The sequence below is a fragment of the Trichosurus vulpecula genome, chromosome 3, assembly GCF_011100635.1.
Source record: "Trichosurus vulpecula isolate mTriVul1 chromosome 3, mTriVul1.pri, whole genome shotgun sequence".
Lineage (NCBI taxonomy): Eukaryota > Metazoa > Chordata > Mammalia > Diprotodontia > Phalangeridae > Trichosurus > Trichosurus vulpecula.
The window spans coordinates 255,487,176-255,502,447 of record NC_050575.1 but is presented as its reverse complement, the minus strand read 5'-3'; the positions used below and the strand labels follow the sequence as shown (position 1 = coordinate 255,502,447).

General features: G+C 35.3%; 1 pseudogene; it reads left to right on the top strand.

Annotated features, from left to right (window-relative positions):
• The first annotated feature begins 1,198 nt into the window (after window positions 1–1,198).
• On the top strand, window positions 1,199–4,807 carry LOC118842449 (annotated as a pseudogene).
• The last annotated feature ends 10,465 nt before the right edge of the window (window positions 4,808–15,272 follow it).

The window sequence follows — 15,272 nt, the reverse complement described above, 5'->3', positions numbered from 1 at the left end:
TTGGAAATATGTTGAAGCCTACACAAGCATACTGACGCTGACCAGACATCACCTCTCCATTGCTCTTTGGGTGATCTACATACAAACACATATGCTGATACACATGCATAAACACATATACATATATGGGTATGTATACATATATGTGTGTGTGTTTTATATGCATTATATTTGTATATATGTGCTTTGTATATACAAATCACACAAGGACTATACAAACATATTTAAATATATATATATATATATATATATATATATATATATATATATATATATATATATATATATAGACACATGTATATTTTAGGTACATTGCAGGCATATATATAAACATATCATGTATATGCATTTGGAATATAGAGTGTATGTATGAGCATAGCTATATAGATATGCACATATCTATGACTAGACCCACCCACATATCAGTTCTATGAGTTGTCCAAAATTAAGCTCACTCTAGCTTAGACCCACACATAGAAAACTATAAATTTTAGTCCATCTGTTCCTTCTATATTTGTTTTTCTTTTTAGTTATTTTTCTCATCTAGCATTCTGGACATTGTGATGTTAGACTCCAAATGTTGTAGGTCTATTGTCATTGTTTAGAAAAAGATTTTCTTAAAGAAATCTTTATAGATTTTTCCACTCTTTTTATTGCCTTGTTCTTGGTTTTATAATTTAATGGTCTTTTGATGATCTCACACAGTTGGATTGTCTTAGCAAGTTTTCTGGAGGAGGAAGGTAATTTTCCTTTTGCTTCTCATATTTTTAAGATATCAGTATTTGTAATAACAATCTAACATCCTTATCTATAAGGTTTTATAAGCATATATCTTTAATTGGTGTCTTCTCTGGCCATATTGTTGCTACATTTGGCAACAAGATCAAGTGCTTACTGAATGAAGCATTTCTAGAGTCTTTTGGCATATTTTTGTGGCAATTAATTCACATCTGTTTAACTTCCTTTGAAAATGGATTGCTTAGCTCTCAAGCCCCTACAGGGCAGAGGCTGGACCACTGGAGCCCACAGAAGAGACCCTGGGAGGCAAGGACTTGGGAGCCTGAGGCCCAAACAGGGCTGAGGCTACAGCCTGTGTGGCCTAGTGGAAGCTGAAAGCCCACCATGACCCTACTGACCTGGGGTATTCTCAGTACTTTCAACATGTTGGGGAAAGTAAAAGTTCAGGCAAGGTGCTATCATGTCTGCACTAGTGGAAGATGGCATCTCTATTCTTAACCATGAAAAGCCTCAGGTGAGGGATATCATCACTACTATATAAATAGTTGTGTCTAGGGCTTCCCACTGTGCTCTTATCACTATATATAAGAACATCAAAAAGAGACTTAAGGAGTCAGGGAAGGAGAGTACCCTCTTAAAGAAGTGAATGCAATTTCTGGAAGAAAAATTTCTTGAAACCCAATTAGATGAAGAAACAAGGTAAGTAGAACGAGAACAAGAGGCCCATCATACTTATTGGAAGGTCTGCCTACACAGATAATTTGAAAAGCAAATTGGATAAAATGAATGAAGACAACTTGGAATCTTTGAAAGTATTAAATGAACAGCTATATGCTAAAGAAGTAGGGTGACTCCAGCTCAGGACTGAGGTTGAGACTCAGCAAGTGATAAGGAAACTAAATTGACCTTAATCTAACTGGGAGGCAGAAAAATTGAACAAGGACCTGAAAATCCGTGGTTGGGAACAGGACCTGGAATTGATGAGAAAGGAATGTGCTAGTCTAAGAACAGAACTGCAAAAATCCACACATAAGGATCAATCTCAGGAAGACAATCTTAATGACACAGATTTCCTAAGGTCAACATTCCAAGTGAAAACATATAACATGCCTACTGGGGACTCAAGAGAGAAATGCATAATTTACATATTGTGACTCGAGTGCAAGGCAAACTATTAAGAAAATTTAAAACTCCATCTACAATCAAAGAGGCAATGTATTTTCCAAGACTGGTTTTCTCAAGTATGTATGTAGTCTCAAGGATGGTATTCCCATCTACTGAACATATCGCTAGGAGCAGAAGCAGTGCTTGTGCATCAATCGGTCCAGTGTGTTGAAGGCCTAGTGAAGGACTGTGCAAACATACATTAAACATCTTTAACTGTGACCTACAAAAGACATGCCACTCTTTCCTCAAGTGGCAAAGCCTTCTGTAGTGCCATGGCTTCTCCTCTGTCCAGAGATACAAAGATTTTATTGAAGAGAGCAAGTCTCCAGTCATGGGCAGATAACAAGAGAGTCATCCCTACTGGCGTTAAAAAAAAAAAAAAACAACAAAACTTTCAAGAACTGATTTCTATAGCAGAAATTCTTTAGAAGAAAATTCATGGGTATTCCAGAGCCCTCTAAAGTCTAATGAGACAACATTTGGGGAAAGTAAAAGGAAAACACCTTCCCCAACCTGCATCACCTGGATCAGCATAATCCAAACTGTTTATCTGACATAACCAACTATCTGTGTAATAAAAAAAAATTCACGGAAACTTTTTTATGTGACTGCATAGACTCTACATTATGTCTGATCTCTAATGTATCTTTACTGGTGTTTCTTTTCCTTAACCAAAATTCAGGTTTTTTTTTCTTTTCACAAGCATTAATTTGGAAGCAACACTGGCTTGGGTAGCATTCTGAACTATACAAAGATGAAATCATATTGTTTGATTTAAATAAACTATGTTTATTGGAATATAAAAAAAGGAAAATGGACTGCCTCAATTTCTGCCTCAAAATTAATTTTCTTCATTTTAAATAGATTATTTAAATGAATCAGGCACAAATTGGCTCAAGTATCAGCCAAATCCTCTCATTTACTATTTCTTGTAATTTACTATCAATTATTTAGTATATCTACTGTATAAGACATCATTATTACATTATTAACCAATTGTTTCCCACATTTAGATATATAACCAGCTTACATTTTGTCAAGTTAGTGCCTCACAAACAGTGGGTGTTTAATAAATGTTTTTCATTAAATACTGAAAGTGTTCAATCATTGTTTTAACCAATGATCCCCAGGGCTTCTTAAAATTTTTTTACTTGTGACCCATTCAAAGATTCTTAAACTGTGGGTCACGACCCCACATTTGCTCACCCCATATGTGGGGTTGTGATCCACAGTTTAAGAAGCAATAACCCCAGATACAGAGCTTTGCTTTTATTTAAATATATTTCAATTGAATGTCAGCCTAGGATAATCCTCTGAAATCTGTTTTCTGTACTAACAAAGCTACATTATCTGTCCTTCAACTCAGTTGTTGGAACTAAGTAAATCAAGACCTAATCAGGGGACTTTGTCATGAGCTTCAGAGAAGAACACTTGTCAAGTAAGTGAAAAAAGGAAATGACTTGAAACTTCCTGCATTGGCCCTGTGATAATTCTTATCTTTACAATAAAGGTAGATTATTACTGCTTTTTTATACTTCAGGGAGAAGATAAAGTAATGAAATTTGCATTACAAAAAGCTCTTGGGCTAAACATTTTATTTTCAGCTACACAGACACTAAATTTAGTCTTTTTTTCTTTTTATGAAATAATCTTTTCTCAATACTAAAATCATTACCTGTGCTCATTCATCTTTACTATGGTAATGTCTCTTCACTAGTTATATTCCTGCATAATGATTTTCTTCAGGCATTTCTAAATCTTCCCACATCATTGCAGTATTATAACCATACCAACACTTTCTTTTACTTGATTTATTCTTAATTTTGATCTCAAAATCTCCTATTTACCTTATTTCATATAATTACTGCCATCTCCCTCCTTTTGGCTTTTGTTCTTTGTCACTGTTGTCTTCCCTTTTGAATGCAGTGATGCAATCCCTTCAGATAACAACTCTCTTTTGTATTTTACATCTCCTTCTAAAATTAGGATTTGAATGGAGTAATATAATAAGCTCTCTCTCTCTCTCTCTCTCTCTCTTTCTCTCTCTCTCTCTCTCTCATATTTCTTTCTCTTGAATCCTGGGAGAATCTGCTAAGTCAATTTCTTTAGTCAGCTTGGGGAAAAAGTCCTAAAACTTTCCTTTTCATAAATCAAGCCTCGGAATAGTTCATTTAATCAATATTTCCCAGTATGATGAAACCACTTCAAATCTCTGTTTTAAAAATGTTGTTAAGGTTGGTGAACTGAAAATGATGGAAACCTTTGGAGGTAATAATCATGCCATTTTAAAGTTCATGAAAAATAAGGGGAAGTCAGGCATGGTCTGACATGTACTCCCTATTTTAGGAGAGCACATTTAAAAATATAGAGAGTTGATGGCTTAGGGAAATAAAAATGAAGACTAAAAGGGTAGACAGGTAAAAAGAATGGAGGATATTCATACTGCAGAAGAGAAGACTATGGGTAAGGGCCAAGGTGAGGTTGTACATGGTAACTATCTTCAGGTATTTGAATAATTACTGCTTGAAAAATGAATTAAATTGATCAGGTTGGACCTAGAAGACAGAACACAAAGCAATGATTGAGAGTTATATTGGAGCAAATTTAATGTCCATGGGAAACAAAATATTATTCTTAGGATAAGATCTGTCTGTGAGAAAGATCTGCAAATATGACCCATGTTCACAGTTTTCTGTACCTGCATATGTCATCATTAAATGGCCTATTTTTATGACCCCCCATTAGAGAGCATAACATTTTTCAAAATGTTTTATTGATGTGTTCTTTTCTTGTTTTAGATTATATTTATCCTGGTATTGCTTTGCCACCTACTCCTATGGAGCCATTCCATAGAACGAATGCTATTTTAAAGACAAAAAAAGAAGAAAATAAATCAGTGTAATTGATCAATAAATCAAAAAATGCCCAAAATATGTACAATGTGTAATGCTTCCATGAAGGAGTGAGTTGATGGTGTCTTCACATATCTCCTCATTTGAATTGTATTTGATTCATGTTTTAAAATACAATTGTGTATGGTTGTTACTTTTTATTTATTTGTATTGTTGAAACCATTGTGTATATTGTTTGGGTTTTTTTAGCCCTGCTTTTTTATTTTTGTATCAGTACATGTAAATCTTCTAATACTTCTCTAATTCTATCACACATTATTTCTCATAGCACAGTAATATTCCATTACATTAATGTACCACAATTTATTTAGCCATTCCCCAAAAGGCACAATATTTTTACCAATGCCTGAAGGGTAAGCTTTCTGCCTTGCCCCAGGAAAGATCCCTCTCTAATTACTTGTACTCCATTGTATCCACATGCCACAAACAATGAGAAAATAGGAAATATAAGGACAAGTCAAGCACAAGTACTTGTGAGCAATAATTGAGAAATTAAATCTGGCAAATATGTTTTAACAGAATAAAAATGCACATAATTAATATGAAGTAAGGCATCCACTTATCCAGTTTTTTTAGCCATCATGTTACTGAAAAGCATGCCCAAGATAAAAATGCACACACACACACACACACACACACACACACACACACACACCACTGCTTCTTGAGAAGTTAGAAAGCATCTCTCCTCATATTAGGGAAGGTGAATGCAGACATAGAAGACACTGACTGTCATAGTAGTTGTCTTGCCATGGGATGACTTTCACCTCTCATTTCTCTTCTCCTCTTATTCTGGAACCCCAAAACTCCCATAACAAGCCATAAGTGAAAAAAAAATCCCTCCTTTACAAAAGTTGAATTCTCTTTAGTTCCTTCTCTTCACAAACTGAGAACTATAAATTCAAGAGTTTTGTGCCTAGCTAGTCACATAAGGAGGTTATTATACATATGAAGTAAAATCTATATATTTGGGGGCAGAGCCAAGATGGCAGCTAGAAAGCAGGGACTTGAGTAAGCTCCCCACCCAGGTCCCTCCAAACACCTATAAAAATGGCTCTGAACTAATTCTAGAGCTGTAGAACCCACAAACTAGCAAAGGGAAGCAGGGATCCAGCCCAGGACAGCCTGGATTGTTGCTGGGAAGGATCTATAGTGCAGAGCTGGGAGCAGAACAGAGCAGAGCCCAGCATGGGCCACACCAGGACCAACCAGACCAGGAGCTGGGCAGAATAGGTGTAGCACTCTGAATCAGTGAGCTATGGCAGTTACCAGACTTCTCAACCCACAAACACCAAAGACAACAGAGTAGGTTACTGGGAAAAGCTTCTGAGACAGATGGAAAGGAATTCATTGTCCACCACTTCCCTGGGGTGCAGCTATGAAGTTGCTTCCAGAGTTACAGCTGCAGTCACTTTTGGCCCCAAGCCCACCTGGTGGGAGGAATTAAGAGGCAGATTAGAGTGGGAGTCCTGGAACTGGGCTATAATTTTGCTTGGCAGTTCATGGGGGCAAAGGAGCACTGGTGTGGCAGAGCTTGCTGTATAGAAGTAGCTCTGAAAATAGCAGCACAGCCCCTCAAGCTTGGGACAAAGTATTCTGTATTCTACAAGCATTCATACCTTTACAAAAAGCTCAAGGGTCAAGTAGTTGGCTGGGAACATGTACCGGCAGTGAAAACAGTCTGATTCAGAATCAGACTTTGAAATCTTTTTTTGATGACAAAGAAGACCAAAACATACAGCCAGAAGTCAACAAAGTCAAACAGCCTACATCAAAAGCCTCCAAGAAAAACATGAATTGGTCTCAGACCATGGAAGAGCTCAAAAAGAATTTGGAAAAGCAAGTTAGAGAACTAGAGGAAAAATTGGGAAGAGAAATGAGAGTGATGAAATAAAATCATGAAAAACAAGTCAATGACTTGCTAAAGGAGATCCAAAAAATACTGAAGAAAATAACACCTTAAAAATAGACTAACTCAAATAGCAAAAGAGCTCTAAAAGATCCTTGAAAAAAATACTGCCTTAAAAATGAGATTGGAGCAAGTGGAAGCTAGTGACTTTATGAGAAATCAAGATGTTACAAAACAGAACCAAAGAAATGAAAAAATGGAAGATAATGTGAAATATCTCATTGGAAAAACCACTGATCTGGAGAATAGATCCAGGAGAGATAATTTAAAAATTATTGGACTACCTGAAAGCCATGATCAAAAAAGAGCCTAGATATCATCTTTTCAAGAAATTATCAAGGATAACTGCCCTGATATTCTAGAGACAGAGGGTAAAATAGAAATTGAAAGAATCCACTGATCACCTCCTCAAACAGATCCCAAAAAGAAAACTAGGAATTTTGTCACCAAATTCCAGATTTCCCAGATCAAGGAGAAAATACTGCAAAGCAGCCAGAAAGAAACAATTTGAGTATTATGGAAACACAATCAGGATAATACAAGATCTAGCATCTTCTACTTTAAGGGACAGAAGGGCTTGGAATATGATATTCCAGAGGGCAATGGAGCTAGGATTAAAACCAAAAATCACCTACCCAGCAAAACTGAGTATCATGCTCCAAGGCAAAATATGGATTTTCAATAAAAAAGAGCATTGTCAAGGTTTCTCAATGAAAAGACCAGAGGTAAATAGAAAATTTGAATTTCAAACACAAGAATCAAGAGAAGCATGAAAAGGTAAACAAGAAAGAGAAATCATAAGGGACTTACTAAAGTTGAACTGTTTTGTTTACATTCCTACTTGGAAAGATGATGTGTGCAATTCATGTGACCTCACTACTAGGGTACCCGAAGGGAATATATGTTTATATATGACAGAGGGCATAGGGTGAGTTGAATATGAAGGGATGATATCTAAAAAAAATAAAATTAAATTAAAGGATGACAGAGAAATATATTGAGAAAGGGAGAAATGGAGAAATAGAATGGGGTAAATTATTTTGCATGGAAGTGGTAAGAGGGGCAGTTCATTGTGGGGGAGGAGGGGGCAGGTAGGGGGCAGGAATGGGTGAATCTTGCTCCCATCGGATTTGACTTGAGGAGGGAATAGCATACACACTTGGTTGGGTGTCTTACCCCGCAGGAAAGAAGGAGGAATGGAACAAAAAAGGGGGGATGATGGAAGGGAGGGCAGATGGAGGGGGGAGGTAGTCAAAAGAAAATACTTTTGAAAAGGGACAGTGTGAAGGGAGAAAATTGAATGGAGGGGGACTGGATAGGAGGGAGCAAAGTATAGTTGGTCTTTCACAGCATGAGTATTGTGGAAGGGTTTTACATAATGATACACATGTGACCTGTGTTGAATTGCTTGCCTTCTTAGGGAGGGTAGGTGGGGAGGGAAGAGGGGAGAGAATTTGGAACTCAAATTTTTAAAAGCAAATGTTCAAAAAAAAGTTACCTTTGCAAGCAACTGAGAAGTAAGATATACAGGCAAAGGGGCATGGAAATCTATCTTGCCCTACAAGAGGGTAGGGGAGGGGGATGACAGAGGGGAGGGCTGACTGAGGAATGGGGCAATCAAAATATTTGCTGTCTTGGAGTGGAGGGGAGAGTAGAAATGGGGAGAAGGTTTGTAGTTCACAATCTTGTGGAGTTAAATGCTGAAAACTAAAAATATTAAATAAATAATAAAAAGAAAAAAAAGGAAAAAAAATCTATGTATTCATGATAATTCATTTAGTCTATTTAGTCCACAGAATAATCTCTGAAAACAGCTATACAAAATCCTGAAACTTAGGACACTGCCCCCTCCATTCCAGAAACAGAGCCCTAGTTTAGCAGAGAGATAAAAGTTAAGAAATATGCTGGGAACGTAAATGAAGATCAGCTTTAGAATTTGTTATGGAAAAATGATCTATCTCAGGGGTAGTAATCATGATCTCAAATGCAAAGTGAAAACTAAAATAAATTTAATCAAAAGAGAAGAATAGGGAAACTACACTGTATGTCAATCATTTTAATCAATGTTGTTTTAGACTATTTAAAATAACTAGACAGTATAAGCTTGGAATATTGCTGTGGTATAGTAAATGATGAGTTGGTCTACTTAGAAAAATATGGAAAGACTTGGATTTATGAAGGGAGACGTTATCCACCCTCAGAAAAACAGAGGACAAAGAAGTACAGTAGTGTCTTACATAGATACATATGAAAGTATATGTCTATATATGACTATAGATATCTGATTATATGTATATGTATGTAAGTTTATGTATGTATGTGTATATATGTTTCCCTGCATATATATGTATGTTTGTATGATGTGTAGGCAAATATATCTGTGCTTAATGGTAGCTTTCTTGGGGGAGGGGGGGTAAGGGGGGGAAAAGAACAAAGTAAAAAGTGCACAACAGAGAAGAAAAGAAAACTTACAGGCAAGCAAAGAAAAGATGGATAGATCTGAATACAATGTGTAGCATTTCTTATATAAGCTTTCTTGAAATGGAAATTCACTGCTATAGATTTTTAATCCTCTCTTATATGCTGTGCACATGGCAATGCTTTTTTTTTTCTTTTCTAATTTTGTTTTTAAGTTTTAACATTTAAATTTGTATGTTTCTTTTTAATTTCTTATGATATATTTAAGTTTAAAATAAATATATTTTTAAAAAGAAATAGGCTGGAAAAGTGAGCAAACAACAGAAAAGGATCCTGACTATAGAAAGTTAACATGGACAGGGAATATCAAAAGACCTTGGCATAAAAGACATATAAGCAATTGCCAGATATCCATCTACAATGCATACAGCATTCATAATCACACATATATACATACATACATTCACATAGATATGTGTATACATGTGTGTATCAGTAAAGCAAGTGTCAAAACATCAATGGTGACCATGAATATGCCTGTACAGTTCTGCATCACAGAATATGAGACTTTCCACATAGAAGGCAGAAGAAGTGAAACATTTATTCAGACACCAGAGGATCAAATCCCAAAACCAATAATTCCAATTAGACATAGCAGAATTTGTATCCCCAAACCAGTATATCCACTTCAGTATAACAGCAAGGAAATTAAAACACAGAATCTGCTGGTGCCTTCTAATTCACAAATCCTTGCTATCTGCTTGTCTTTGTCTTCTCCTCCTTCACTTCTGAGAGCTTGCAGTTCTGAGAGCCCTTGCAGTTCTCAGCACTTAATGGCTACCCTAAGGGTATATATTTGTGTATGTGTATATATGTATGTATGCATGTATGTATGAACACATATACATAAACCTACAGGCACACATACATAAATAGACATATATACATGCATGTGTGTACATGTGTGTATGCATGTGTATATACATAATGTACATATACATACATATACCTACACATGTACACATGTATGTGTGTGCATATATACATATGTATGCATGTATACATACATATATACATACATGCACTATATACATACATATATGCGTATATATCCATGTGTGTGTGTGTATGTACACAAACACACTTTTTAGGATCTAAGGGCTTCACACCTCTTGTGACCTATTAGCAAAAGGGTGTGGGCCTCCCTACAAACTAGCCTTCCCTAATCAAGGTTCCCTTAACTAGCTCCACCTGAGGCCTATTAAGGGGATTAATGGGCTGGGAAGATCTTTAAACACATTAAAACCACAATGTATAAACAAATATAAACATATCCAAAAACCATTCTCAAATAAAAAGAGGTCAAAAGCCATGAATAAGCAGTTCTTAAAAGAATTACAAATCATTTTAAAAAATGAGTGATTTAGATCACTAATAATAGGAGAAATGAAAATGAAAAGCAAGCCTGAGGTTTCAACTCAGATACCAAAGACTGACAAAATATGAGAATAGTCAAAGTTGTAGGGTTTGTGGGAAGATAGGCATGCCAGTACCTCATTAAGAGAGCTTTGAATGACTACAACCATTTTAGAAAGCAATTGGGGATTGTGCAAATAAAGTGACTAAAATGTCTAATTGTGACCTACAAATTCTATTACCAAAATGTGTCCCAAGAGGGATATGTGTGTGTATTCACACATATACATACATACACATATACATATAAATATAATGGATCATTGCTATTCTGTAAGAAATTAAAAATGTGAGGAATCCAAAGAATAATCAAAAGATTTACATAACCCTAATACAGAGTGAAAGAAAGCAATATGTATGATGAATAAAGCAATGTAAAATGAAAGAACAACTGTACACACAAAAAATAAAAAATAAATAAGTGTAAAATTATAAAGAACAATCATGATTTGAAGAAGAAATATTAGAAGAGTTGTTCCTTGCTGCACCATCCCCCTTCACTGGGCCCTTTGCAGAGGTAAGAATTCCATGAGTGTAGCTGGTGGTGCCGTTAATAGAGTGCTGGCATAGAGTTAGAAAGACTTGAATTCAAATTTGGCCTCAGAAACTTACTAGCTATATAACTAAGGGCAAGTCACTTAACCTTTGCTTGCCTCAGTCTCTGCAATTACAAAATGGGGATAGTAATAACATAGATAGTAATAAAAACTTCCAGGGTTATTGACAGTATAAATTGGAATAATACATACAAAAAGTAAATAATAACAACCTGGAAAAACCTACACGACATAATGCTGAGTGAGCGGAGCAGAGCCAGGAGAACATTATACACAACCACAGATATATGGATTCTGTGAGGACTGACCCTGACAGACTTTGCTCGTCTCAGCAACATAAAGTACAAAGACAACTCCAAAGGACTCATGATGGAGAATGTTATCTACATCCAGAAAAAGAACTATGAAGTATGAATGCAGATTGAGGCACACTTCATGCTAGCCTTCCCCCCCCCAACTTTTTTTGCTTTTTCTCTCTTTCATTTTTGTTTTTGGGTTGGTTTTTTTTGTTTGTTTTTGTTTTTGTTTTTCGGTCCTGTTTCTTCTTTCTCTTGATTCATTTCATTGGTCATAATTCTTCTCCATAACTTGACTAGTGTGTAAATTAATTCAACGTGAAGTTATACATGGAAGTTATATGGGATTCCATGCCATCTTGGGGAGGGAGGGAAGAAAATCTGGAACTCAAAATTATGTAGAACAGAGTGTTGTAAACTAAAAATAAAAAAAAATAAATTGAAAAAAAGTAAATAATGCATTTCCTGGCACATATTAGGAGTTATATAAATATTTATTCCCTTCCCCCTTCCTAGTGTATTGCATATATTTTCAGACTATTCTAATGGATTGCACAGCTTGCTGATTATTTTCTTCTTTTTCTTTTCTTTTTTTTTGAAATATCATTTGGTATATAGTAAGATTCTTGAAGAGGGGAAGAAATGGTAATACTGGGGAAATTCCCACCTTCCCTCATTGCCTCCCCCTTTCCAATGCTTTCCCTTTGATGTCACTTTCAAGGACTCTGTCCTGTGTGTATACACACATACACACAAACAAACATACATACAAATATGCATTTTTTTTATTTCTCAACTATGTGTCTGGCACATAGTAAGCGACTAAGGATTGCTTGTTGATAAGAAGATTGATGTAATATCCAATGTCCAATTTCCATTTGACAGAGACAGAGATTCTATTATAACACATTGACATTCTTATTAGCTCACTCTCCTGTTCTTCTTCTGTGTCTAGGGCATTGAAGATGGCCCTTCTAGCAATAAATTCTAAGAAAAAGGAAAGCATTTATGCATTCAAAGAGGATTGTTACACTTACTGAATATCTGCATCCTCTATCATATCCAATTAATACTTCTATTTTGCTATCAAATTAAACTGTTTAAATCATTGTCTTAAATGAAGTTGGAACAAAAGAGCAGATGACCAATTTTTTTTGGGGGGGGGACGTGTCAGAGATTGGATAACTCATTGACCTAGATAGAAATCTGGGGGGTGGGGAACACGGAGGTGGAATTTGGTGTAGTGGTGGCCCCCTAAATTATGATTATAATTTAGGCCTCTATTACTATGTTTTTTTTTAATTTATTACACCTAAAATATATTTAGAGGTATAAAAGAAACAGAAAAAGTAAAATAAAACAAAGTCCACACCCTAACAAAGGACATTATCTAGGAGAAGTGTATACAGAAAAATATTAATATAAGGTAGAATGTGTAAGTGAGATAAGAGAAATACAAACTGTTGTAGTAATTCAGAATCAGGAGAAATTATCTCCAAATATAATATTGAGACTGGGAAGCAGAACTAAAGAAAGCTTATTTTAAAAGTTCATGATTGAGCTGGTTTTTGAATGAGGAATAGGATAGGGATGCATAGAAGGAGGTGTTTGAAAAGATGGTATTGCAGTGAGAACAATTTATACAAATGTGGAGAAAATAAATAAATAAAGGGAACAAGAGACCTTCAGTTTGGGGGTATTATGATACATATATGCAAAGTAGTGGGAGATAAGGCAGGTTGCAGGTCATATACAGTCTATCTGAGGTTCAAAGAAATATAAGTGAGTTATTTACTCTGGAAAGGAATTTAACCAATTAACCAAAACTTGGTTGACTACCTATTAAATGACAGAAACAGAGTTTTGTTCAAAGACAGAGAGCGAAAGAGAGAGAGAGAGAGAGAGAGAGAGAGAGAGAGAGAGAGAGAGAGAGAGAGAGAGAATTTAGTAAGCATTTAGTACTAAGCTTTTCAGGGATAAAAATAAAATAGTCAAGGGCCTTACACTGAGGTGGCAGCTAGGTGGTGCAGTGAGTGAAAAAAATGTAACATTGGACTTTGAATCAAGAAAACTGTGAGAACCTCTATTTCCTTGTATGTAAAATGGGGATAATTATAAAACATACGTCATGGAGTTGCCATGAGGATCAAATAATTCAATATATGTAAAGTACAATCACCTTTCAGAGGCCAGCATCACAGGTGTGAATTCCAAAGTTTTGCTTGGGGAGAAATGAAAAGAAATATCTCCAGAGTATAGGAAACATAATGTAGATATGGTCAATATGTCACATGGAAGCATAGATCTGGACAATGTAAAGAAAAAAATCAACTATCAGATCTCTCTGGGAGAGAGTACAAAAACAAAAATGAATCAGGCCCTGCCCTCATGGTGCTTACATTCCCAAACTGGGAAATGCTGTAAACTTACCTTTCAAATTCAAATTACTTTCAAATTCACAACAAGATACTTATACAAAATTTGAGCATTAAAAAATTAATAGACTTTAAAATTCATTCTTGAAATGAAAATTATCTCATGTATCATACGTATCATAAATGTACATACATTTATATCTTTGTCTCTGTGTGTGTATGGGTGTGTATGCTACCTGAAGCATGAGCCTATTGTAAAGAGAATGAAACTGTCCTTGGAAAGTATATTCCTTTAATATTCTTCAATTAAACATGCCTATGTATTCAATCTCTAAATATTCACAAAGAAAAGTGTTTTCTCTTCAACATACAATGTATGCTTAAAGAGAAACTTCTAACCAAGATAAGGTAAATTCTGTTGATGAAGGATTTCACTCATTCATCATTAATTAGAGTTTTTATATTGAAACCATGTTTCATCGTTGTCAAATATTTATTTTATTTTTTTAATTAGAAAAGGCATTGAGCAATGGCTCATTAACCAAGAAAAAAGATTTGTTAACATAGAAAAAGGATAAGAAATGTAATGCTCTAATCATGAAAGAGTAAACAGCTGACAATAAAGTAAGTCTGGACTAGGATGCAACAAAAAAAAATGAAAGGATTGTAATCTTGTGATATTACTTTAATATAGTAAAAATAGCTCACCACAAGTGGCCTAGACTCTTGATGTGATGTGGCTCAATAAAAAGATAGTTTTCTCACCAGTAGAACAAAGTAAATATTAAATGGAGAAGAAATTTGGCCTGGATATTACCTCATGAACTTAGCTCTCTCACTTTGAATTTGGCTTCAATTTCAGTCCCAATATAAATGATACACACACACACACACACACACACACACACACACACACACAACCACATGGAGTGGGAGGTGATACACCATAATTTTTAATCATATTTTCCCAAGTACATGTAAAAATATTTTAATATTTTTTTTTAATTTTGAGTTCCAAATTCTCTTCCTCCCTTCCTTTCTTCCTTGCCTGCCCCTTTCTTGAGAAGGAAAGAAATTTAATATATGTTATACATGTGCAGTTATTCCAAATGTATTTCCATATTAGTTATGTTGTAAAAAAATAAAGACAAAAGTAAAAACAAGAAAAATAAAGAAACTTTTAAAAACATGGGTTGTACCAGCATGGCAGAGTAAAACAGAAACTCACCTGAACTCACCCAAATTTACCTCTACTCAACTCTAAAATAATGCTTCCAAATGAATTCTGGGGTGGCGGAACCAAGGACAAGAGGAAACAAATTTTTAGCCCAAGACAACTTAGAAATTTGGCACGAAAAGTACTGTCTCACCAAGAAGAGGAGTGCAGGCCAAAGCAGGTGGCTCCTGGAAAGCCAGAATCAGAA